General features: G+C 48.7%; 1 protein-coding gene and 1 long non-coding RNA gene across 4 annotated transcripts in view; one reads left to right on the top strand and one right to left on the bottom strand.

Annotated features, from left to right (window-relative positions):
* Window positions 1–491, bottom strand: part of GPR45 (G protein-coupled receptor 45) — a 110,055-nt gene extending 109,564 nt beyond the window's left edge. Inside the window, exon 1 of one of the 3 annotated variants that reach the window (XR_009248741.1) lies at window positions 182–491. The gene's annotated coding sequence lies outside the window, so the exon portion shown is untranslated. The remainder of the gene's footprint in view (window positions 1–181) is intronic. The other 2 variants (XR_009248740.1, XM_058684582.1) reach the window with 2 other exon arrangements.
* An 8-nt stretch (window positions 492–499) lies between these two features.
* On the top strand, window positions 500–5,759 carry LOC131485276 (uncharacterized). The gene is made up of 3 exons (XR_009248742.1): window positions 500–724; window positions 1,127–1,212; window positions 1,378–5,759. It is a non-coding gene; the product is annotated as an uncharacterized LOC131485276 (long non-coding RNA).
* Window positions 5,760–24,485: the final 18,726 nt, after the last annotated feature.

Below are 24,485 nucleotides of genomic sequence, written 5' to 3'. Positions count from 1 at the left end.
CCCCCGCGCCCCCCGCGCGCCGCGCTCCGCCGCCCGCACCGCCTCGCGGGGCGCGCACCGGCCCCGGCTCCCCGCCCGCGCGCCCGCACCGCCCGTCTGGCCCGACACCCGCGCCGGGAGCGCCCGCGCCCCCGGCCCGCTCCCCGCCGAGCCCCCGGCGGCCCGGCCACCGGTCACTTACGCCTGCGCCTGGCCCCGCCGCCCCGCGGCCCCGAGACAAAGGCTGCGCGGCCGCTGCGCCGCCGGCTGCTCCTCCAGCCGCCGCTGCCGGGGACCCGGAGGAGGGGGGTGGGGGGGCGGAGGAGGCGAGGAGGAGGGGACGGCGGGGAGGGGCCGCCGCGGCGCCGGCCACCCGGCTGCAGCGGCCCAGACCCCAGTCCTGCGAACCCGGCCCGCAGCTCTCCAGGGCGCCGTCCTCCCCGGGTCGTGGGCCCGAAAACCTCCCCCAGGGGACCAGGGGACCGCCCCTTGAGGGGGGGTGGGGGAAGAAGAAGAAGGAGGGGTGTGTGTGTGTGTGTGTGTGTGCGTGCGCGCGCGTGTGTTCCTTCTTTCCACTCCTGATCTCCTCCATCCACCCCCGCGGCCCCGAGCCATCTCAGGAAAATGCCAGACTCTGCCTCCCCTGTACAACTCTGGGGGCGCGCCCACGGACCTCCTTTCCGTCCACGCACCTGCCCGCCGGACGTCCAACCATTTTGTGGAGCGCAAACCTGAGACCTGGAAGGTGAGGTGCCCAAAGACGCCGGGTGGGAGAATGCCAGCCTCGCGAACCCTTCGGGACCCACGTCTCACTTGGTTTCCTTTCCCGGGCTTAGTTTAGCGCCAATTGCTTGAGCCCCCGCCCCAGGGACCGGACAGGCTGGGGGGTAGGCAAGAGTGCTCCCCTCCATGCTCCTGCGGGGGAGTCGGTAGGCTTCCCTTTCTGGGAGAAGTACCACTTTCGCTTGGCTCAGACATCTACATCTTGTCAAGAACAGTGGCTTTGATTTAGTTTTATTTTAAAAACTTTTCATTATGGAATTTAAAAAAAAATCAAAAGTAAAATGCTCTAAGGAACCCCTAAGTGGTCAGCTCCAGCTTCAAAGATGGTAATACTCTCTCCATTCTTCTTTCATTTATCCCCCAGCTCTTCCCCCATCCCAGAGACTAAGGCCTGGAAAAGAACGTGATCACGATACCCTTACCCCACCTTACCGAATTGAGAATAATTCCGTAAGTATCATCTGCCTGTGGCTTGTTACCAGCTCATGGTTATTCGTGAAGTAATGGTTATTGCCAGGTCTGTGTGGAAGGGCCTTACCAATGCTGCTTGGCTTGGGCGTGGGCCCTAAGTGTCCCCAAAGCCGGTGGTAGAGAAGCTTGTCTCCCTTGTTGCAGGCCTGCAGTGACTGATGGAGCAGGAACAAGGCACTGCGGATCTAGCAAGGGCCAGACACTCCTTACCGGTCCCAGGCCCCTGGAAAACTGTGATTGAAGCCTGTCCTTCCAGGAAAATGCGCCCACAGGATTCCGGGGGTTTGATCTCACTTCTCACCGGCCGCCTGAACCCAAGCACGGGTTACAAACTACAGAGCTGGGCTGAAGTGTTCCTTGCAACCCCCTGGAGCCCCGTAGATGGGATTCTGAGGGTTCTGCTGGGTTCCCCTCTTGTTTGCTGAGAGTTCTGGGGCCCAAGGACAGCAAGGGAGTCACGACTCGGTTGGGGGCCTTTTCCCCCCTGGGAGAAGCCTCAGTATTTAAGTCCTATGCAAGTGCGGCATGGAAGTGGGTTCTCAGCTGTCGCTCAGGAGAGCGTCTTTCGAGGATGAAGAGACCTGAGTTGTGCCAAGGGCGTCTAAACACTTGGCTGATCTAACCTCCCCGGTGGCAAAGCCGGAGTCCGCCCCTGGGTGCCGGGCTTTGCGGGGAGGGGTTGTTAAGCAGTAGGCACATCGGAGCAGTCAGGGTGCACGTTCTGGACTCTGCCCGGCTTTGAAGTCAGTACCTCTTGCTAGCCTTGTGACCTCGGGCAAATTACTGGACGTCTCTGGGCCTGTTTTCTTATTGGGAAAAAAAAAATAGGGCCGTCCTTCAGACCTGCCTCGTTGGGCTGCCGGAAGTGGGGGGCGTTTACGCAGGTTCAGTGCCTGGTTCAGAAGGGTTGAAAAGGTGCTCAGAGCATTCGTGCTGCCTTGTGCCCTCTAAGTGGGAGAGCCGGTGACTGAGACCCAGAAGGACCTCTGCTGCCCCGAAGAATACACGGCCGTGGGGCGCCTGGGTGGCTCAGCCGGTTAAGCATCCAGTTCTTGATTTCAGCTCAGGTCATGGCCTCACAGTTTGTGGGGTCAAGCCCCATGTCAGGCTCTATGCTGAGTGTGGAGTCTGCTTGGGATTCTCTCTCTCTCCCCACCTCCCTCTCTCAAAATAAATAAACTTTGCCACAAAGGATTCACAGCCACAACTGAAGCCGACAGAAAGGGCCCACGGCTGCTTTCCGGGGCAGCAGAAGCACCTGTGACAAAGTGGCTCTTCTCTTGATTACTGGCAGGCCTCGGCGGAGTTCCTGAACACTGCGGGTTTCCCTAGGGACCTGGGTCCAGGAAATGATCTCTGAGATGCCAAAGGGGCGCGTGCAGTCTCACTCCGCCCACCCTGGTCAGACTGGTCTTGGTCAGTGGAACCTGACGTGCCCTCTCCTGCTTCTCCAAGCCTTACTTTCTCTGTGAAGTCTGACGACCTCAGGCAGCAGAAAATCTCTCCCATCTGAGCTCTTGGGCCTGTCCTGCGTAAGTGATTCACGCGGTCAGTTGCTATGCCTGTTGCGTGGGTCTGCCTCGACGGCAGATGTGTTGAGAGCAGAGACTGTCATCAACTGCCCCAGCACTGCCCATTAAATACCCTGTTCCTTGCCCAACCCAGCATCGGAGCAAAGAATGCTTCCTGTAATGTATGCAGATTATCGTTCTCCCAAGAGGGTTCCACCCAGGCCAGTATTTCCATGTCCCGTGGCCAGCCCAGCAACTAGCCGAGTAGCTCAAATCTGCTCACCTGCCAGCCCTGCCCCAGGGCAGGGCTGGGTCTGAGGATGAAGGGGCGTGTCCCTGGGCTGGGGCATCCCAGTCACCCTGATTATGACACTCTGATTCCTAATCTTCATCTCCTGCTTGCTCTAGAATCTCGGTCCTGACCTGGAGAGCATTGTCTGCTTCCCTGGTGTGGCTCTGGATTTCGGTGACCGTTTTCTGGAGAGAACCAACCTTTTGCTTCTCTCTGTATCTTCCCCCATCTCTGCACCCCTCCCCTTCCCTCACTTACAAATCTCTTCCTTTCCTAGCTCGTAATATGGATCGTATTGATTTCTCCTTTTCTTTTTCTTTGTTAATTTCATTTACTTATTTTGAGAGGGAGTGAGAGAGCACAAGCTGGGGAGGGGCAGAGAGAGGGAGAGAGAGATTCCCCAGCAGGTTCCGCACCGTCAGCGCAGAGCCCCACATGGGGCTTGATCTCACAAACCGTGAGATCATGAACTGAGCTGAAATCAAGAGTTAGAGGCTTCACGAACTGAGCCACCCATACTTGGCCTGCATCAATTAGGGAGAAGGTAGGTGAGGAGAATCTGGACTGAAGTTTACATAGAATGATACGAACAGATAAAAGGTAGAGTCTAGTTGTGCTCAGGGGAGATGTGTTCCCGTGGAGGTCTTCTTACAGAATGTAGAATATTTTAGGGATACTCAGACCTGGTGGGTCTTCTTGGGAATAAATTTACCCGAGAGCCCTCGGGTTAACACAGAACCCAACAAAGAATATTATTGCCATCCGTTTGGTCTTTGTGGACAATCTGACACTCTGTGCCAGCTCTAAGAAAAAGCTCTATAAACTATTAAAATGACAAAGAACTTCAGTCCTGCTAAAGAAATAGAGTTTGGCTTAGCTAAATGGAACACCAGACAAATGCGAAGGACGGCTTGGGGTGATGAATGGATTCACGGCAATAAAGATGAACTTATAGAAGATTAATAGAAGGAGAGATGGATAATATCGGGGCTTCCAGCTGTTGATGAATGCTAAACTTATTGACATTGAAGATAAGCCTAGATAAAAGGCATTCAGTCCAAATGGAGAGAGAATGCTTCAAAAGAAGCCTAATGCTCGCAACTAAATTAAGGCAGTAAATATATCTGTGGTTCCAGCCCATTTGTTATGATAGAGACTACAGATCATTATAATGAGAGGCAGATTATTAACCACAAAGGGCCCTGTGCATCACAGGGAATTTGAGCCACTCGCTCCCCCACGTCCCAGAAAATCCACTTGGTCGAGAAGGAAGCCTTCTTCATACACTAGTTGGAAACTAAGATGATTGAGAACGTCACGTGGGGGTGGTTTTAAACCCTCAAGAGGTGCGGTCTGTGTCCCCTCCCACCCAGTCTGGTTGGGCTTGGTTCTGCTTCGCCAACAGGGCAAGGCGGAGGAGTCCATATAGGTGATCTTCTGGGGGCAGATCATCAAAGGCATGCAGTTTCCTTCCGGCTCCGTTGGAAGGCTTGCCCTCCGGTGCTCCCTCTTGGGGTAGGCCTACCCAGAGCTTCCAGATGATGCCGGTGCATATCCAAGAGCAAACAAAAATACGCCAGGTGACTTAGGAGGTTTTGCCTGCAAAGGGTTTACAGTCTCAGCAGAGATCAGCGGGATATAAGCTGGACCAGAAGGTTGGGGTCTCACTGAATTCCGGGCTGTACTCTGCCCTTCCTGGCTACGTGGGAAAGTGGTCGTCTCTGTGCCCGGTGTCCCTCCCCCCGTAAAGTCAAACAGTTGTGAAGAGTGAATACACATGAGGCATTTAGAACATGGTGAGTATCCCATAGATGGCAGCCGTTGTTAAGGTTATCGTGTCCCGGGACACACTCTGTGACGCAAAGCAGAGAAAGGGCTCCCGGACCTGCTCACATCATCAGGTGATTTCTTTTTCAAGAAAAGCAGATGTGTATAATGGATTTGATTAATAGGCCCTATAGTTTTATAACCAATTCACAGCCGCTTCCTTTAAATCAGGGCTTTACAATCTTTTTTGGACTATGACCCACGCTAAGAAATACATTTCCCGTTGTGACCTGATACACACAAGAATCCCCCCCCCCCCATCAAAGCATATAAACATCTTCACTGGGCAACACACTCTGGTATTTTCGATTCTGTCCTATTTCATTTTTCAAAATCTACTAAGTCGATCCCCTAGCCCATTAAATGGGTCAAAATCTACAACTTGAAAAGCGGTGCCTTCTGTAAACGACTTTTACATGGCTTCCTCGCCCTAACCTTTTCACTGTTTTTCGCTTTGTCGCCCAGCTCTTCACTTTCTGGAAGTCTCGCTTGTCCAGGACGACCGGTCTACTGCCTCCCCGGCCTGATGGGTGGCCACGATGAAGCCGGACCCACCGGTCCCGGCACAGAATGTAGCACGTGCCGGACAAGGATTTTTGAACTGAGTTTAGAACAGGGATTCTAACTCTGTTTTTCTGCTCAGGTTTTAAGTGGGCTAAGCACTTAGTTCTCAGATGATTTCTAGGTTGCTGGTAACGCACTGTAAGTGTCAGGGAGAAGAGACTTGGCTGGCAGCCCTTTCTCAGATGTTCCAAGCAAACATGCACACGGTTCTCAAACCTTAGCCTGGTCTCAATGCCCATCTTCCCTGAAAGCTGTTTTCGCTTTATAACCACAGGACGTTTCAAATCAAATTCCAGAAAATGCCTCGCAATTAAAATTTTACACTGCCTGTCGCTACGTGCCAGCTTTGCTACTGCTTTTCGTCGCTGCCCATTATAAATAATGACCCTGGCGTGCGTTTTGTTACTAGAGCCATTAACCCAACAGACCGTTCCGCTCACATGAAACAAGCCGTGCGTCTGCTAAGGTGACTTGGTGGGTAGATTTTTTTTTCCTTTTGTATTTTGTTCTTTGTTTTTTTTTTTTTTTTTTTTTTTTTTCCTTCTGCAGAACCCAGTGACACACAATAAAATGGGCAAATGGAAATTTCAGGGAAATGTACATCAGAGCTACCGATCCTTCATGGGGTATCTACGTAGGGCTTATAGCACGAAACGTTTTTGTCCACTCCTGGGGCTGCCGTGTTGACAAAATGAGATTGCTTTTGCACGGGCGTGTCCCACCTTAATCTCCTTTTATCTGCAGATAAAAGGAATTACCTTCTCTTCCCGGGGAGCCCATGATGGAGTAGAGAGCAGGTGGGGTTTGGTTTCACACAGACTAGGGTGTTGGCTTACAGCTCTGACATTCATTAACTGAGCAATCAGAAGCTTCAGATCTTTGAGCCTCATTTCCCTTGTCTGTAAAATGGGAATAATAATGCAGATAATAATATACCTCTCAGTGCCGTGAGAAAAGCTCACCATAGGCTGGCCAGTGGCCATGGCATGGCCTGACTAAAAAAGTCACTAGATAGTGATGAATAGCCCCAATCAAGTAATTTAAAAAATAGCTTTATTCGAAGAAATGAGTACCCCAAAAGTCCAGACAGTGGGTGTGGCAGACGGAATAACAGTCCCCAGAGATATTCATATCCTAATCCCTTGAATTTGTGAATATATTATATTTACAGACGTGGGTAAGTTAAGGGTCTGGGGGCGGAGCGATCGCCCTGGGTTATCCAGGGGACACCATGTCACCACAAGAGTCCTTTTAATCCGGGGGTCAGAATCAGGGAAGGGGATGTGAGGACAGAAGCAGAGGTTGGAGTGATGTAGAGCCACGGGCGCAGGGCTGCAAGCAGCGTCTAGGAGCTGGAAATCCATCATCTCCTTAGAGCCTCCAGAAGGAATGCAGCCCTGTCAACAGCTCGATTTTAGCCTGTGAGATGCATTTTTAGACCTTTGATGGTCAGAACTATACAGTAATAAATTGGTGTTGTTTTAAGCCACTAAAGTCGTGGTAACTTGTTACAGCAAAAACTAATCTGTCAATGGAGGAAGGGGACTGTCATGGGCAAGAAGTATACAAGGTCAGGTGGGCTTCTGGGGGGAATGGCCTCCTCCTGAGTTCTTGATTTGGGTTGGGGGAACCCAGACAAATGGGTATTCAATTTATAACTCCGTGCTCAATGTTAGATAAATGCTATGTATCTTTTTCTTCATGTAAGTTACATTTCATAAGTTAAACATAGTTCCAGTGGCTTTTTTACTTGGAAAAAGCTGGGATCTGGCAGAAAATAGAAGAGACCCTCATACTGGGTCATCGAGGAGAGTTTACAGAAGCTGATAGTTACCACGTTGTGGCCAAGGTTAGAGAAGGAAACAAAGGCCAGCACACTGGCCTGAGGCTAGCAATGGAAGGAAGCCATCACCACGGGGCTGGAAGAGGTGAAGGAGAAGGATGTTCCAGAGCCTGAGAGGAGCAGCTTTGTGGAGAAGACTGCCAGACAGGAGCCGTCGGGGGAGGGACCTCTCAGTGGAGGAGGGAGGGGAGAGTTTCAGCCCACTGGCCAGTCCCTGTGGCTGCCTCCCATTGGCCGATCCCACCTAGAAGCCAGAGCACAGGGCCTGGTTGACGCCTCCCCAACGCGGAGCAGGGTGGAGAGAGTTGCAAAGTGGGTCTAGAGGGCCAAAGGAAAATATCCTAGACAGTCCATCCCCTCTTGTCTGTCATTTATGTAAAAGAAAAATCATGGTTTCCGCAGAGGGGACACGCACAATTTTATCAGTTGTGATATCACCGTAGGTGAAGTCAATTCAGCCATATACCCACGGGAAACCTAACATTTTCGCCCTAACAGTGCTCTTCCTATACTGAAACGTAGGTGGTGGGGAAGAGGGAGAAGGAAAACAATGAACAGAAACAGATCTGCTGCATATTCCTCTTCCGTGGCTGTGATGATGAGGCGTAAGTGGCATTATTACGCGACTTGCCCGTCTTCCCACACTATGTCCCTCTTCCTCTCCACCAGTGGGTCAGCTGGATGAGGAGGTTCTCTGATAAGTGATAGTGACCCAAACCCTCATACCTGAATGACCAGAGTCCTTGACTTCACTGCAGCTTTCCTTGGATGAGGACAGCTGGGGAGAAGTACCAAGAGGCTATATCTCCAGGAATCCCTTGGGCGAACCCCCTAAACCTCCCTGACCAGCTGTGTAGCGATCCAATTTTTCGCTGGTAATTGAGATCCGTCACTCTGCTCAGCCCAGTGACCTCTTGTAGGCTTTTGACTCAACAGCATGAGGAGATTCAAGTGGCCAGGGGGCAGTCTCGGATTCTAATTTAACAGTGCTATGACTGTGTTCCCTGGTGACATGGTCCTCTGTTGGGTTCTAGGACTTCCAGCCTCACCAGTTTCAAGATCACAGGATAAGATGGAAAAGTCTCCGAATGGGTTTTGGGGGGATTAGGTATAAGAGACTCAGGGATACTGCCATCTCCAACGTTTGATTCCTAGACACATGGATCTGGATAATGGGAGAAGCCACCAAACATTAGCCATAGGTCAGAAGCACATGCTAAATCCTACAGGACGGCTTCCAATAATTTTCAGGGTATTCCTCCCATCTGTTACCATGACTGAGCCTTCAAGAGGCCATTCTACTGTTCTATTGATGCCGCTTCTGGGTGGTGGTGGGCCATGGGGTAAGACTAGCCCACTTCATGAACCACCGTCATCGGAAAATGTGCCCTGGGTGGAGTAAAAGTTGTAAGGGTTATTATGACTACAAATGAGGAGTTCTTCAAGTCCACGTTTGGGGATCTGGCAGAGCACTGAAGACAGAAAGGGCAAATCCATACTCAGAGTGTAGGTTATCATTTTGAAGACAGATCACTGCCTCCTCCATCGTGAAAGAAGCCAGTGTAATGAATCTCTTCAAAGGTAGCTTCTCTGGAGAACAAGTGACATATCAGGGGCTCCATGTTGGCCTCTGATGTTGGAAGTAGCCAGATCCTTGTCGGTGAGGACAAGACCCTCTGGCTGAATGCTACATAATCCCCATTCCTGCCACCCGGCCACACGGTCATTGTATGGGGTGATGGGGAAAGGGCTGGCAGCTACAGAGCACGTCATCTTGTACAACTGATCGTGGAGAACCTTACTTTGGGTGAATGACTCTTGTGAGGATTTGCAGAGAACTTAAATCGCTCCACATTCCATGGAGGTTGGCCACGTTCCAAGAGGTTACCACATTCTTCTAAGAGCTCCTTCCACCGGTTCTTCAATTTTCCTCTTTCCCAACCCCCACCGGCAACTCCTCTGTGAGTCACAGCTCACGAGTCAGTGTAGATCCAGATCTCTTCTTCCACACCGATGGACAGCAGCAAGTTTTGCCCACTGTGGGGCGATTCCCTTCACCGGTGATTTTTAGGACCATCCCTGAGTGTGACTGCAGTGTCATCTGCCTCTAACTGTCCAGCTCCCAATTATTCCCATTAAGATCAGGAAACCTGGGGCGCCTGGGTGGCGCAGTCGGTTAAGCGTCCGACTTCAGCCAGGTCACGATCTCGCGGTCCATGAGTTCGAGCCCCGCGTCGGGCTCTGGGCTGATGGCTCGGAGCCTGGAGCCTGTTTCCGATTCTGTGTCTCCCTCTCTCTCTGCCCCTCCCCCGTTCATGCTCTGTCTCTCTCTGTCCCCAAAATAAATAAAAAACGTTGAAAAAAAAATTAAAAAAAAAAAAAGATCGGGAAACCTATTCTATTGCAGTATCTCCCACCCTGACCTTTAGCCTACAGAGGACACCACCACAGAGTCCTCCAGGGGTGCTGACGGCCCATTTCTTTACACTGTGGTGAGGAGAGTGTCCCTTAGACCCTCCCAGGGAGTGTGCTAAAAAGATGGATGTGTGGGTTGCACGGAATCCATGCTTTCAAACTTAGTCACTTCCCTGAACCTATGAACTTCTTTTACCATGGGCCATCCAGGCATTCTGAGACTTTACCCTTACTAACTGTAGGCGTTACGGAGTCCGTGGAGGAAAGGGATGATGGTGGGAAGTATTAGTGTGGCTCTGAGTGTACTTTTTCTCACAGAGACAGAGGCCCAGTAGAATCTGGCAAGACACTCCTTCCTGAATATACATGGAGAGCATGTTTTCTGGGCAGGGCAAGGGGTGGACTGTGATAGACATGGAGAATGGCTCTTCCTACATGGCACCATCTGTGCCCAGTGTGAAGAGCACGGGGTGCAGACAGCCTTTGCTCATCAATTAGCTCCTTGATAGTCCACCTCAGCTGCAGAAAGCCACCTAGCCTGAGGTCACAGCCATACAGATGAGAGCCCTCATCTGGCGACTGAATGAGGTGGAGCACGAAAGTACGGGTATTCTGTGATTCTGGTGAATTGTTCTTGCCCCAAAGCTCCCTGCCAGCTTAGCTAAGACTTGTGGGGGGTTCGCATGGTGGTTGGGCTTCTCCTCTGCCCGATACTTTTTCCTCCCCTTCACAGGTGTTGACCACTATTAGTCAGCTTGGGCTGTCATAACAAAATACCACAGACTGAATGGCTTAAGTGACAGAAATAAGTTTTCTGACAGTCCTCTAGGGTGGAAGTCCAAGATCAAGGTGTCAGCGGGGATGGTTTCTCAGGAGGCCTCTCTCCTTGGCTATAGATGGTGGTCTTCCTATGTCTTCATATTGTCTCCCCTCCATGTGTGTCTGTGTCCTAATCTCCTTTTCTTACAGGGACACCAGTCATATTGGATTAGATGGCACCCTAATAACTTCACTGTAACTTAATCACCTCTTTTGAGACCCTGACTCCAAATACAGGTCAAGTCTGTGGTACCAGGAGTTAAGGCTTCAACATAGGAATTGGATTTGAGGGGGAAGGGACGACACAGTTCAGCCAATGAAAATCTCGATTGAACGTCTTGCGCCCCAAGCCCCATCAGCATCTGTTTCTAGAAAATCCAGCCTGGGACACCTAGCTGACACATTAAGCCCTAATTCCCCATGTTAATCGGCTTAGCCTGATGGAATCTTTGATTCCTTCCATTTGGTCTACTGCCCTTGTAGTGCACCAGCCATGCTCCTGCTCTCTCCCCTTCCCTCTTTCCATATAAAAACTACCTCCTCCCGGAACAAACAGTCACAGATGAAGCCTTGCTATGTTGATCTTAATGTTAATGTCTTAATACTTATTTAATGTGTCTCCTCCATTCCGTGACTACTGCCTGGGTTAAATCCATTGTCATTCTTAGCCTAGGTTTTTGCAATAACATCCTAAATGGCCTGTCTCCTATCTTGCCCATGTTTAATTCATTTCTTGTACTGCATCCTGAGTGATCTTCCTGAAGAATTCTGCAGGCATAATCTCTGCGTGATATTAAATAGATGCATTTTTCCTTTCACGTAGGTGATGTAGGCTTTCCTTCCATTGAATCAGTGGCATTCAGAGCTTGAGAGGGAGGCTAAAAACTCCCTAGAAAAGGGGTATGTGCTCGGGTCTGCATGACAAATGAGATATTTTAAATATGTGGCAAGAATATATTCTTATAAACCTGGCTGAAGGGAGAAAGAAAAATGTTATTTGTTTTTTTATTTCCTTCTATGTTTCAAAATTTGATTCCCTTGCAAACCAAGAGCCAATCGAGAGTCGTGAGCAGGGTTTGCTGAGGACATAGAGTACGGGCAGACTGGGACATGAGATTTTTCCCACTGGGGGGCTCCAGGGGAGTCCTTCTGGAGCCGGAAGGGGAGCTCGTAGGAGAGAGGGTAGAGCAGGGGTTCAAAAGTTGAGATTCTGGGTAAGACTGGAGTTAATTCACCCACACCTGAAACTTCTCGACAGCTTTGGAGGAAACTACTGGACGCGGGAGATCTCTCTTCTGTCCACTGAGCACAGCCTGGGAAGGCAGGAGTCCGGGCAAGGGTTGGCCCCTGGTCCCCATTCATAGTTTGTGGGAAGAGGAGAGGCCTGAGGGAACTGAGGACCCCGGAAGGAATGAGCCCCAGGGCTGAGAGGAGAAAGTCTCCAAGTGCCAGGGTGTCAGAGAGGAGGCTGAATCAGGCCATGAATTTGGGCAGCTGCTGCTGGCCAACACCCGGAGTGTAGACCGGAGGGCCTGCCTCAGTGACCAGCAGCCTGGGTCACACTGAGGAGTGACATGCTAGCGAAGCCACAGAGGGAAGTGTGTGGACCCCAGGCTTCTCCTGCCAACCCTGGGGAGGGGACCTCGGCTGCTCCCTGGGCCCAGACACTGTCTTCAGAACTCGGAGGGATGAGGGAGATGCCCTCAAAGGATAGAAACTGCTAGAAGGACATTTTCAACTTGGTCAGGCAGAATCTGCCTCCTCCCCTCCCCTGTGGTCTCTCCATCAGTGAGAAGACACAACACAACAGGTAGTTGTTTACAGAAAATGTCCTTTCTCCCTGCTTCCATCGTTTCTTCTCTCTCTCCCTCCCTTCTTCTCCCCTGTCCCCTCCTTCCCTCTGTCTCCTCCCTGTTTCTCTCTCTCTCTCTCTCCCCCTCCCTCCTCCTTTCCCTTGTTTTCTGCCCCCCCCCCTTCAAATTTCAGTTTATCATGTAAAATCTGACCCTTCTCTGGACCACTTCTGATCATGTCACTTTCCCGCCAGGGTCCCCGCGTTCTCTGCCAGCGGTAAAACCCCAACACAAACATTTGCTCCAAAGAAAGTGCCCATTGGCTCTGGGGCATCTATAAAGGAAGGTGCACAGGGGAGAAGGAAGCTGGGAAGGACCATGGTGAGCGTCTTCACAGAGATCCCAGTTTACCAAGTCAGGTCGAGGACACACAATGCGGTTAGACTCCAGGAGGGAAGACCCAGAGATGCCCCTCGGGGCAGGTGGCTTCCAACGGTGTGACCGTTGGAACTGTGCATGCTTTAGCCACTTGGTAATAATTTGCCCACTATGGTGGACAGACTGGTTATACATATAATCGTTGGGGTGATCAAACTCTAGGATGGGCCCCCCACGATCCTTGCCTCGTGGTGTATAATTTGCCCGCCTTGAGTGGGAGTGGGACCCGTGCCAAGAACTGAAACTCAGGGTCGGCTGGGAAGGAAAGATTAGAAAAGCAATTCTTTGCACCCATGTAAAGCAATCTCTCTGGCGGTGAAGCCTCCTTTCTAGATATTAGCAGCACGTATTATACTTGACCTAAGACAATGAACAGCATGGGGGAGTGAGCAGGACACCGGGGATGTCCGAGGAAGCCAGCACTCCCCGAACCCAGCTTCAGGCTAGAAAGTCTGTGCGTGTGGACGGCTCTCCATCTGTCTTCTGTCAGAAGTCAGACCACCTGTCCCCTGGGGCTAGATTTTGGCTAAGGAACGGGGCTTGGAACACTTTTTCCAGCTAGATGCTTATCCTGTGACTCATTTATTTTGTCTGAATTGAATCCCCCGAATATTTAACATACACATAATCAAATGTAAGTACAAGCCCACATTTGAAAGTCAAATATAAAAGGTTTCTGGATTTGTATCATTTTGCATTATCCAGGCTTCTGCTTTCATCCATGAGAATGAATAAATAGGAGTTGTCTGAGACCAAAATATTTCTGGGCAAAGCGGAATAAATGTATTAAAATGAACGGGGGAGGGGCAGGAAACACCGGAAGATGAAAAGGTTTTCACCCAAGATTGAGCTGGGAGAGATCGGATCTGCCTGTTATTTTCAATTTTGATCACTCGGCCTTTTATTATCAAGGTAATGATAGGGGAGTACAAGAACAGCCCTGAGGGGGAGAAAAGGAAGCCACAAGGAACGAACGAACGGGGCTGCTCATCAATTAGCCCCAAGCAGGGGCCGCCGGAGCCCCTGCCACCACCCTCGGAAAGTATTAGACCCTAATCAGTTCTCCTCGAGGTTCTAATCAGATTCCTTTTTTATGAAAATCAAATTTCTTCTGATAACTTAATCAGTACTTTCAGAGGGAGCTTGAGGAAGCAACCCGCTGAAGACCCCAAGTGAGGGGGATGCTCATGCAGACGAGGGAGGCCCTCCATTCCCTTTCATCCTTCCATTCTTAGAAAAGAGTAGACATTTTACAGCTGGAGGAATTTGGGAAGTCTGCTCGAATGAGGAGAGAGCACTTATTATCTTTCAGCACTTATGCTCTTTCAGCAACTTGGTATTTTTCATCTCGGGTTATTTAAGAGGCCCTATCTCTATTTTTGAAAATGGCTTTCTCGATAACATTTGTGGAAGAATCAGTTCTATTTTTAACTATGCACGCATCTCTCCTTGTTAGACTTAATAGGCGCTTTGATTAGAGAAATGGAATCAATGGCCTGAAAGTATTTTTAGAAGGGTCACTTGGATTGTGGCTGCTTCTCGGAACCCGGAGGTTGCAGTTTGTATTGTGAAATATAACATCCGTACAGATGTGTGCCGTTTAACAGATCCTTCTAAAGAGCAGATATAATCACCACCTGGATCAAAAAGTGGAGCGTTATCAGCACCCTAAAGCCCCCCACCCTGGGCTCCCTCCTTCACCCACAACCACTGGCTTCACTGACAGGCATGTCCTTACATTTCTTTGTATGTTTCCATCCTACATATGGATCCCTAAATAAAGATAAGCTTCTCTCTCTCTGTCTCTTTGTCTCTCTCTCTCTCTCTCTCTCTCACACACACACACACACACACACACACGCTCAAATGGTCCCAGTTTGACCAGAGAAAGCCCATCAGGTGCCTTTTCTGTCCTTTTAACTTCCCGGTTTGGTCTTTAAAAAACCAACCTCACCGTAATAGTATTTACAGAAAATGAAATGCATCCATGGTACCTGTGGAGTCCAGCAGCTTTGACAAAGGTGTATATCTGTGTGACCTCTGCCACCATCACAGAGACAGTTTCTGGCACCCACAAACTTCTCTCGCGCCCGCATTATCTGCTTTGATCAGCATTGGTCAGTTTTGTCTTTCTCGAGTTTCACATAAATGTTGGAATCCAGTGCGGGTTCTTCTGCGTCTGTTATCTTTCCACTCCGCATAGGGTGTTGGAGATTTATTCCCATTGCTGGGTGAACCCGTGGTTGATTCCTTATTTCTGAGCAGCACTGCCCTGTCGGATACACCACAGTTTGTTCACCTGTTCACATGTTGACTCGGGTTGTTTCCAGTCTGGGCTTCGGGAGAATGAAGCTCTATGAAGTTTGCATACCCAAAAGTCTTGCTTTGGATGTAATTTTCATTTCTCTTGAGTAAAAACTCAGGCACGGGATTGCTGGCTTGCGTCTTTGGCCAATAAGCCACTGGCACAAGGGGACCCAAGTTCATCTTGTCCGTTCCCGGCAAAGCAGCCATTTCTCCAGTGAGTCCAGATTCCTTGCCGGCAAAGAGCAGTATTTGGCAATCAGGATCAGGAGCTGAGCACGCTGATTGCTAGCAGCAGTGCGCTGCATGGGCAACGGCCATACCGGTAACAGCGTCGCTTCTGGTGGCGTAGTTTTATCTGAAATACCGTTTCCCTTTGTCCCAACCATTGTAGGTCACCCTGCATCCCTGGCTTCCATGCAATAAATGCCAGGGTCATCTCCCAGTCATGAGCACACACACACACACACACACACTGAGAAAGCCCCTGCACATTTTCCATCAGGAGGTACTACCCCTGTTAAGAGGCACCATTCTATCTACAGCTTTCCTACCATCAAATGGACCTATCGATCTGCATGGACACCGATGTGTTCTTGGGTCCCTCCTGTTACAACAGAAGAAACGAATCGTTTCCTCTTCCTGTCTTCTCATCTCTTACATCCCCAGGGCTTCTTTTCAGCATCTTTAGCATCACCTTCCCCAACATCTACGCTTTCTCCTCTGTCTTCACTTACTCCCCCATCCCATTAGAAGTCAACTGCGCCCAGGCCTCCCCATCTCAATGCAAAACCAAACCATCCTGGGGCCCCGCGTCCTCTTCGGCCACACCCTTCCCTCTTGTTTCCCACTGCCTGGCCCCCTACTCAGATCCTTTCCCTCTCCCCAGCATGGCTTCCTTCCCCCCACCCAATGCACCTGTTCTGGCCAAGGTCACCAACGATCTCATACCAAATCCAGCTGACACTCTTCAGTCTTTACTTCTCTTCTGCCCTGAGTTGACCCTGCTGATCCCCCCTCTCCCTTCCCATGGAGGACTACCTATCCTTGACCTCTGGGGATAGGATCTACCTATCCTTTTTTTTTTTTTTTTTTTTTTGGATCTACCTATCCTTATTCTGTATCTCTGGCTGGTCCTTCAGACCCTTCCTCCTCCTCCTCCCCCCACCCCACCTTCCTTGTCCTTTAAATGTCACTGGACCTCATGGGTCTTTTCTTTTTCACTCAACATACTCCCCTCTCCTGAGAGATATCATTCTCCCTCGTGGCTTCAGATACCACCTGCATGCCCTCCCCACCCCAATCCAGGTATCTAGCTCTATCCCTTCTCCGGTGCTCCAGACCCTTCCCTCTCTGCTCATCAGACGCCTGCCCGTGGATGGCTTGGCATGTGACCTCCATCTTTCTTTCTGCCACTCTAACTTCTAATCAAAGTGCCAGGATTGACAGACTCTACCTTCTAGATCATCTCTCCAGGCCGTCACTTCGTTCTGCGGCCTCTACTCCAGCCTGCACTACCTCCTCTGGGACACACGTGATCCTGTGAATTATACTAAATATACATGGTCTTCTCCCTGTGTCTGGCGCAGAGCTCCTAAAACCCATGGGGTTTCCTAAGTGACAAAGGGGTCTTCTGTTGTCTGTAAGGAGCCCCCTTTTGAGCACACCTGAGTTTACGTTAATGAGGTGACAGGGTAGGGCCCCAAGATCTCCTCAGGATGGGGCTGGTCACTAGAAAGACCAACTCGTTGGAGGGTTGGAACTTCTGGCTTTTCCCGCCAACCTCTGGGAAGGGCTGGGGGCCCCACATTAAGCTTTGTAACAACTCCTGAACAATGTGATTTGTTGAGCTTTCCGGCTGCTAAATGCATCTGCATGCTGGGAGGGTGGTATGGCCTAGTTCCACAGGGGCAGCAGCTCCTGTGCTCTTGACCTTTCTAGATCTCACCCTGTGTACCTCTTCATCCAGCTGCTCATCTGTATCCTTTATAACATCCTCTGTAAAGAACTGGTAAAGGTAAGTAAGTATTTCTTTGAGCTTTTTGAGCCATTCTAGAAAGTTATCAGGCCCAAGATGGGGGGGTGGGTGATGAAAACCCTGATTTCAACCAGTTGTCTAAACATGCAGGTGACAAAGTGCCTGGGTGGCTCAGTCTGTTAAGCGTCCTGACTCTTGATCTCAGCTCAGGTCTTGATCTCACGGTCTGTGAGTTCAAGCCCCACATTGGGCTCTGCACTGGGCATGAAGCCTACTTAAAAAACAAAACAAAACAAAACAAAACAAAAACAAGAAGTACAGGTGGCAACCTGGGCTTGAGATTTGTGTTTGAAGTGGGGGCAGTCTTGTGGGGCTGACCCCTTTACCTGTGGGATCTAACGTATCTTTGGGTAGCTGGTGTCAGAACTGAGTTAAATTTGTAAGACACCCATTCAGTGGCCACTGGAAACTGGGGACTTGCTGGGAAGTGTTAGAAAACACACCAGGATATGCCAGATCTTCAGAAAAGCTACCGATCACAGTACTTAATACTATTTGCAATTACATTTATTTGTGAGCTATGTTTATTTTTATTTATTTATTTTTTTAACATTTATTTATTTTTGAGACAGAGAGAGACAGAGCATGGACAGGGGAGGGTCAGAGAGAGGGAGACACAGAATCTGAAACAGGCTCCAGGCTCTCAGCTGTCAGCACAGAGCCCGATGCAGGGCTCGAACTCACAGCCCTCACGGACTGCGAGATCATGACCTGAGCTGAAGTCGGCCGTTTAACCGACTGAGCCACCCAGGCGCCCCTGTGAGCTATTTTTAAAAAGCACTGATGAGGGGCGCCTGGGTGGCTCAGTCGGTTGGGCATCCGACTTCGGCTCAAGTCATGATCTCACGGTTTGTGGGTTCAAGCCCCGCATCGGGCTTGGTGCTGACAGCTCAGAGTCTGGAGCCTGCTTCTGATTCTGTGTCTCCCTCTCTCTCCGCCCCTCCCTCACTCATGCTCTCTCTCTCTCTCTCAAAAATAAAGAAACATTAAAAAAAATTTTAAAGCATTGATGATTTATTTCCACTACTAAAATATAGGCTCTGTGAGAGAGGGATCTTGCCTAGTTTACTGATTTGGTCTCAGTACCAAGAACACTGCCTGGCATGGAGGAAGGGAGAGAAGGGAATGATGAGGAAATACAGAATGATATCTGATTGAGTTTCTCAGGAAAAAAAAAAGAAAGACTGAAAGTTTCCTCCAGGTATGGCACAGAAGAATCTGGAAGAGTATGAGGAAGTTAAGTGTGGAAACTGAGTGATGGGCTCATTCCATCATGAAATTATATTTTTCATAACTCAAAGATATACCTCTTGCAACAAACCTTCCTTGGTGAATGGTAACTACATTTGAAACTTACCTTGTCCTCTGATGTCCATTAAGTCCTCTCAGCATGCATGCATATTATATATTTATTTTTTCTTATGCAGTAGTGGATATTTAATAGAAATTTGTGGAACTAAACTGACTTTTGTGTTTTACACATCTAGGTGAATATTATATATAAATGCATCAGGTATGACTATGACTCCGTGAGACTAATTCTTAAGGAAATTTATCGTGTATTACTATTCAAAAGATTTTATGTCACGGGGCACCTGGGTGGCTCAGTCGGTGAAGCATCTGACTTCAGCTCAGGTCACGATCTCATGGTTTGTGAGTTCAAGCCCCGCGTCGGGCTCTGTGCTGACAGCCCGGAGCCTGGAGCTTGCTTCCCATTCTGTGTCTCCCCCTCTCTCGGCCCCTCCCATGCTCATGCTCTGTTTCTGTCTCTCAATAATAAATAAACGTTAAAAAAAAAAAAGAATTTAGGTCGTGTGTGTTAATGAAACAAACACCTATTGGCTCACCACCCAACTTCGCCAGCTCATTCCCAGTACTATCAAACTCCGTGTCTGCTTCTGACCGGTCTCATCCCCCTGCCCTCCCCAGAGGTCATCGTACCTTGGTTTCGTGTTTATCACTGAAATATTTCATCAGCAATCATGCCAAACATTACCTAGCCCACGAGAGTTCACCCATTCAAAGTAGTCAGCTCACCCCATTCAGAACATTTTCTGTTGTCCCTTATGGAATTACCTTAGGAGTCTCACCCACATACTTTGAACATCTTCTCTTACAAGGATTTAATTTTTCAAAACAGTAAAGTGCTAACAACGCACGCTATCATTTCTTCAATATTTATTATATGTCAGGCTCTATTCTATGCTCCCTGGATTTATAGCTTCCTTAGTCCTCACTGTGTCCCCGAGTCTATTTTGCAGCTAAGCAATGGAGACTTCGCTCGGTGAATAACTCCTCCCGAATCATCTGGCTAGTAAGTAGCAAAGCTGGGTGATAATAGGTCACTGTGAAACCTCATCCTACTCACTGCCCCATGACCCTGGTGACCCTGCAAAAGCCAGCTTATGAATAAGGAAAAAGGTAGGGTTAATCAGGACAGGAGATGCCATCTGTGATTTTAAAAAGGGGCGCCTGAGTGGCTCAGTTGGTGAACCATCTGACTTCAGCTCAGGTCACGATCTCGAGTTTGTGAGTTCAAACCCCGCGTCAGGCTGACACCTCAGAGCCTGAAGCCTGCTTCGGATTCTGTGTCTCCCTCCCTCTCTCTGTCCCTCTCTCTTTCAAAAATAAATTAACATTAAAAAAATAATAATAAAAGCAAGACAACACTAGAAGTACTGATTTTCTTCAGTCCTCCTGGCTGTAAAAGGAAGTTCACAGAAAGGGCTCAGGGTTTGAGAAACAGTCTGAAGTTGACTGCCTTAGAAGGGCTTGGCATGGGTTTGAGGCTTGTCAAACTGTAACACGATTCACACAGACCTGTCTTATCGTCTTTGCTAGAGTGCCCCTCTCCTGCTACATAAACCACCTTCACTGGCAACCCAGCACCTCACATGGACCTTCTGTGTTGATAAAGAGGAGGACACAGAAGGAAAACACCCAGTATTTGATCTTGGATTTCTCTTCAGAAACAAACACTGCTGCGCAGGTCTGTGATCAAACGATGGAACTCTCTGTGACCAAAAGCACAAAAGCAATTCACTGGAGGAAGGATGGTCTTCTCGACAAACGGTGCTGGGCCATAGGACACACACAGGCAAAAACAAAAAAAAGGAGGTGGACCTTGACTTGACATCACACCTTATACAATGAAAACGTCCTCAAAATGGGGTCACAGGACTTAAAAAATGTAAATGTAAAGACTGAAACTGTCGGGAAAAACAGGAGAACCTCTCTGGGAGAAGCATTCTTAGACTTGACATCAAAAAAAGGACCCAAAAAAGGGTAATTTGACCCCATTGAAAGGCAGGAGGTCACGTGCTTTGCTCTTTGAAGGATATCCCGTTACAGGATGAGAGGACAAGCTACTGAGTGACAGAAGGCATCAGCAAACCACGTATCTGATAAAGGTTTATAGCTGCAATAGATAAAGAACTCTCAACAGTCAACAGTAAAAAGCAAACAATCCGACGAGAAAAGGGGCAAAAGACATGAATGGAGTTATGACACGTCTTCATGGGGGAGAACAGACAGCTGGCAGAAGAGCACGTGAGAACGCGTTCAATGTCATCTGCCATCGGGGCAGTGCACGTTAAAGCCACAAGAGGATATCAATTCACACCTACCAGAATGGCTGAAATTTAAAATAGCGACATCACCAAGTGCCAGCAAGGATGTAGAGAAACCGGATCACTCATGCATTGCTGGTGAGTGACACAGCCATTCTGGCAAGCAGTTTGGCAGATTCTTATAAAGCCAAACATGCAGCTGACCCAGCAATTGGGATCCTGGGCCACTGTCCCAGAGAAATGAAGACTTAGGTACACATAAAAACATGCGCACGGACACTCAGCATTTTCATGCAACCCCATTTTGCAGTAAAGGATATTTTAAGTTAGAGAAAAAAATTAAAATTGGCCATATACATCAGTGCTTGCAAAACTAACTCCCCTCCCCACTTCATACTGTCAGTAGCTAAAAAATGGCTTTCATAAAATTCTTTTCTGCTTTGTTGATGGTGCAGATCAGTGGATGATCAGGGAAAGTTCTTATGTGAAAAGAAGGGAAGTTTTCCATTTAATTTCTTAATTCTCTAAGAGGAGTTTCAAACACCTGAAGTGGCTTTTGAGAGAAAGGAGTGGAGAGCAATGCCCCGTGGTTTAAATTCAGAGGCTCTGCCAGACCTCAGCCAAGAGCGGCATGTTTCCTCTCCGACAACACCCTAACTCCTCTTGACATGTAGATGAATCGTCAGAAATTCCAAAACCCCAGAAACTTTAAATTTTATGCTAATGTTTTTAAAACAAACCTTGCTATCTTATTTGCATAACATCAAAATATTGCTTGAAATCTCACGCTTATCTTGGTTAACTTCAAGCTTGGAGACACGAGCACTGAGAGGAGTTAAAGCCTCCTGTGACTCCATCTACTCCACTCTGTGCAATCCAGGTCCCTGGGCTGGACACTCTTTTCATTACTGCCCGGGACGCCTGCGAGGTGGGGAGAAGGGTCTCCAACAGACAAGCCTGTGCATTATGTCTTCCAGGATTAGAGGTATTTCTCCCTTGGTTTAGGGCCGAGTCAAAGACTTACACAGCTTACCAGGTGCCAGACCCTGTTAATTTATTCCTTATGACCACCCTATGAAGTAACTAGTATTCTTATCCCACTTTACAGATAAAGAAAGTGGGGCACAGGAAAGCAAATAACCTAAGATCACACAAGCTGGTGGCAGAGATAAAATTCAGACTAACCAATTCACATCTAGACTCTTAGCTACGCTGCCTCCCAGATGAATGAAAGAATAGACGGCTGGTTGGCTGACTGTTTAGATGGATGGATGGATGGATGGATGGATGGATGGATGGTTGGGTGGTTGGATGGATGGTTGGATGGATGGATGGATGGTTGGGTGGTTGGATGGATGGATGGATCGATGGATATACAAATGAGTGAATGAACCAATGAACAAGCTTGTCCCCCCAAATAGAATCCCCATTAGCCTGGGAGCTCTATGGTTCTCAGGGCCTGTCTGTGGCCTTGGCATGTCCGCATTTGGCCTTGTTCCTAGCCCAGGACTTTATTTTTCATGAATGCCATGGCTGTCAAAGTATGACGTCAGGATTCCAGGATTAGGAGGCAGGAAACCTGGGTTCTTATTCTGGCTGCACCACCAACTTGTGTGCTTTCAGGTAAATCGATGACCTATTTTCCTACCTGGAAATGAGAGAGTTCAATTAGAATAATCTCCAATATTCCACAATTCCATGTTTTGAATCGTCCAAATGAAAGTCCATCAACAAGACCAGATATATAGGAGGTGGGCATGAATCAAGTATCACAGACATGGACAGTGAGGCACTGGAGAGCCCTGCAGAGGCTGAGTGTTGTCCAAGTTCATGGTCCAAGAGACCACAGAGTACTGTTATATGGTTGCAGCTCAGGAAGAGGTAGCAGATGAGGCCAGAAAAGGTGAGCTGAGACTGATCCTCAAGGACTTGGAGCATATGCTGTGGTGTTGCAACTTTGTAGGCAGTGGGGAGACACTCAGATTTTTTTTTCATTGTGGTAAAAATTACATACAATTTTTCTTTTTAACCATTTTTATGTGTACCGTTCAGTGGCATTAAGTACGTTCATATGGTGCAGCCATCACCACCATCCATCTCCAGAACTTTTCCATTTTCCCAAACTGAAATTCTGTGCCCACGAAACACTAATTCTCCATTTGCCCACCCCTCACCTCTGGCAGTTACCATATGACTTTCTGTCTCTAGAGACTTGACTATTCTGGGTACGTCATAGTAGAATCACACAGTATTTGTCCTTTTGTGACTGGTTTATTCTACTTACATAATGTCTTCAAGACTCATCCATATTATATAGCATGTGTCAGAATTTCCTTCCTTTTTCAGGCTTAATAATATTTCTATCACACGTATATACCACATTTTGTTTATCCATCCATCCATTGATGGTTACTTGAATTGTTTCCACCTTCTGGCTATTGTGAATAACACTTCTAAAAAGGCGGATGGACAAATATGTTTGAAGTGAAGGATTTTGAGTAGGCTACAGGTGGGACCAGATTTTTCCTTTAGAAAGTTCTACCTGGCGGTGCAGAAGAAGATGATGATGGTAACAGCAATAAACATTAAATGAGTGCCTACTGTATGCCAGGTACCGGTCTCAAGTACCAGACGTGTACTGACTCCTGTAATCCCATCTCACACCTACTCCCTTGAGGTAGATGCTGTTATTGTCTCCATTACATGTGAGCAAATGGAGAAAAGCTGAAGAAGCTGCCCAAGATTGCACAGATAGCAGAAGAATGAGTGACTGAATCCAGAAAATCCACCTGTACAACCTACCTGCTCTCATGATGGACTGGGAACATGGGCTACAGAATGGAGGCCATTCGTGGTGCTGTTGAAATAATCCAGGCAGGAGCTGACAAGAGCTGTGGAGCGAACTCAGGAAGCAGTGAAGGAGGGACATGAGGAGAGAGACTGGAGAGCTTTAGGAGGTGGGATGGACAAGCTCCTGGTGGCCCTGGCTGCGAGGAAGGGGAAAGAGTCTGAAATGACAGACAGCTTCTGACCTCGATCACATAGGTGGGGAGTGGTGTCATTCACTACGAGGATGTGAATAAACTGGCAAGTAAGGTGAGGAGGAAAATGATAATTCTATTCAGTACCTGCTGAATCTGTGGTACCGGCAAGACCTTCAGACAGAGGTGTCCACCAGGCCCCCGTAAGATAAGAGCCAAACTCAACAAAAAGACCTTTTTGGAGGCACAGATTGGGAAGCCATTAGCATAGGGGAGGAGTACGATCTTGGAAGCAAATGAGCCTATTCATGGTTCATGTGTAAAGAATGAAAAGAAGACAGAGACTGAATCCAGGATTGGGAATCACAAAGCCAGGGTAGAGGACACACTAGGGTTTGTAAATTTTCGAACCAACATGACAGCATAGAGACAGGGTGTGATGCCCCATTGCATTGTCCTATGTACCATTTATCTCATTTGGGGGGAACACCAATGGTTAAGGGCTGGGTCCAGAGAGGGAAGACAGCAGACATTTGCAACGAAGCAGCAGCACGGAAGGAGGATGTGGAAGCCAAGGCAGGAGAAAGCTTCCAGAAAAGTGGTATCAAATGCCTCACAGAGAGCAAATGAGAAGTACCTCAAAGATGTTCACTGACTTTTGCAGTTAACATCACTGGCAACCTTAGAAAGAGCCATGCCATTGAAGAAGTGGGAGCAGGAGCCACACTGCCTAGAGTGAGGCACGAAGGGGAGGTTGGAACATATACAGGGTATGGAAGCACACCCAAGGAGGAGACAGAACAGCCCTCGGGGCCGCTGGAGGGCTCCTGGGGAAGTGTGGGCACGTTTACAGAAAGA

The sequence above is a fragment of the Neofelis nebulosa genome, chromosome 9 (assembly GCF_028018385.1).
Source record: "Neofelis nebulosa isolate mNeoNeb1 chromosome 9, mNeoNeb1.pri, whole genome shotgun sequence".
NCBI classification, from domain to species: domain Eukaryota; kingdom Metazoa; phylum Chordata; class Mammalia; order Carnivora; family Felidae; genus Neofelis; species Neofelis nebulosa.
The sequence above is the reverse complement of the archived record's forward strand: the minus strand, read 5'-3'. Positions and strand labels throughout refer to the sequence as shown.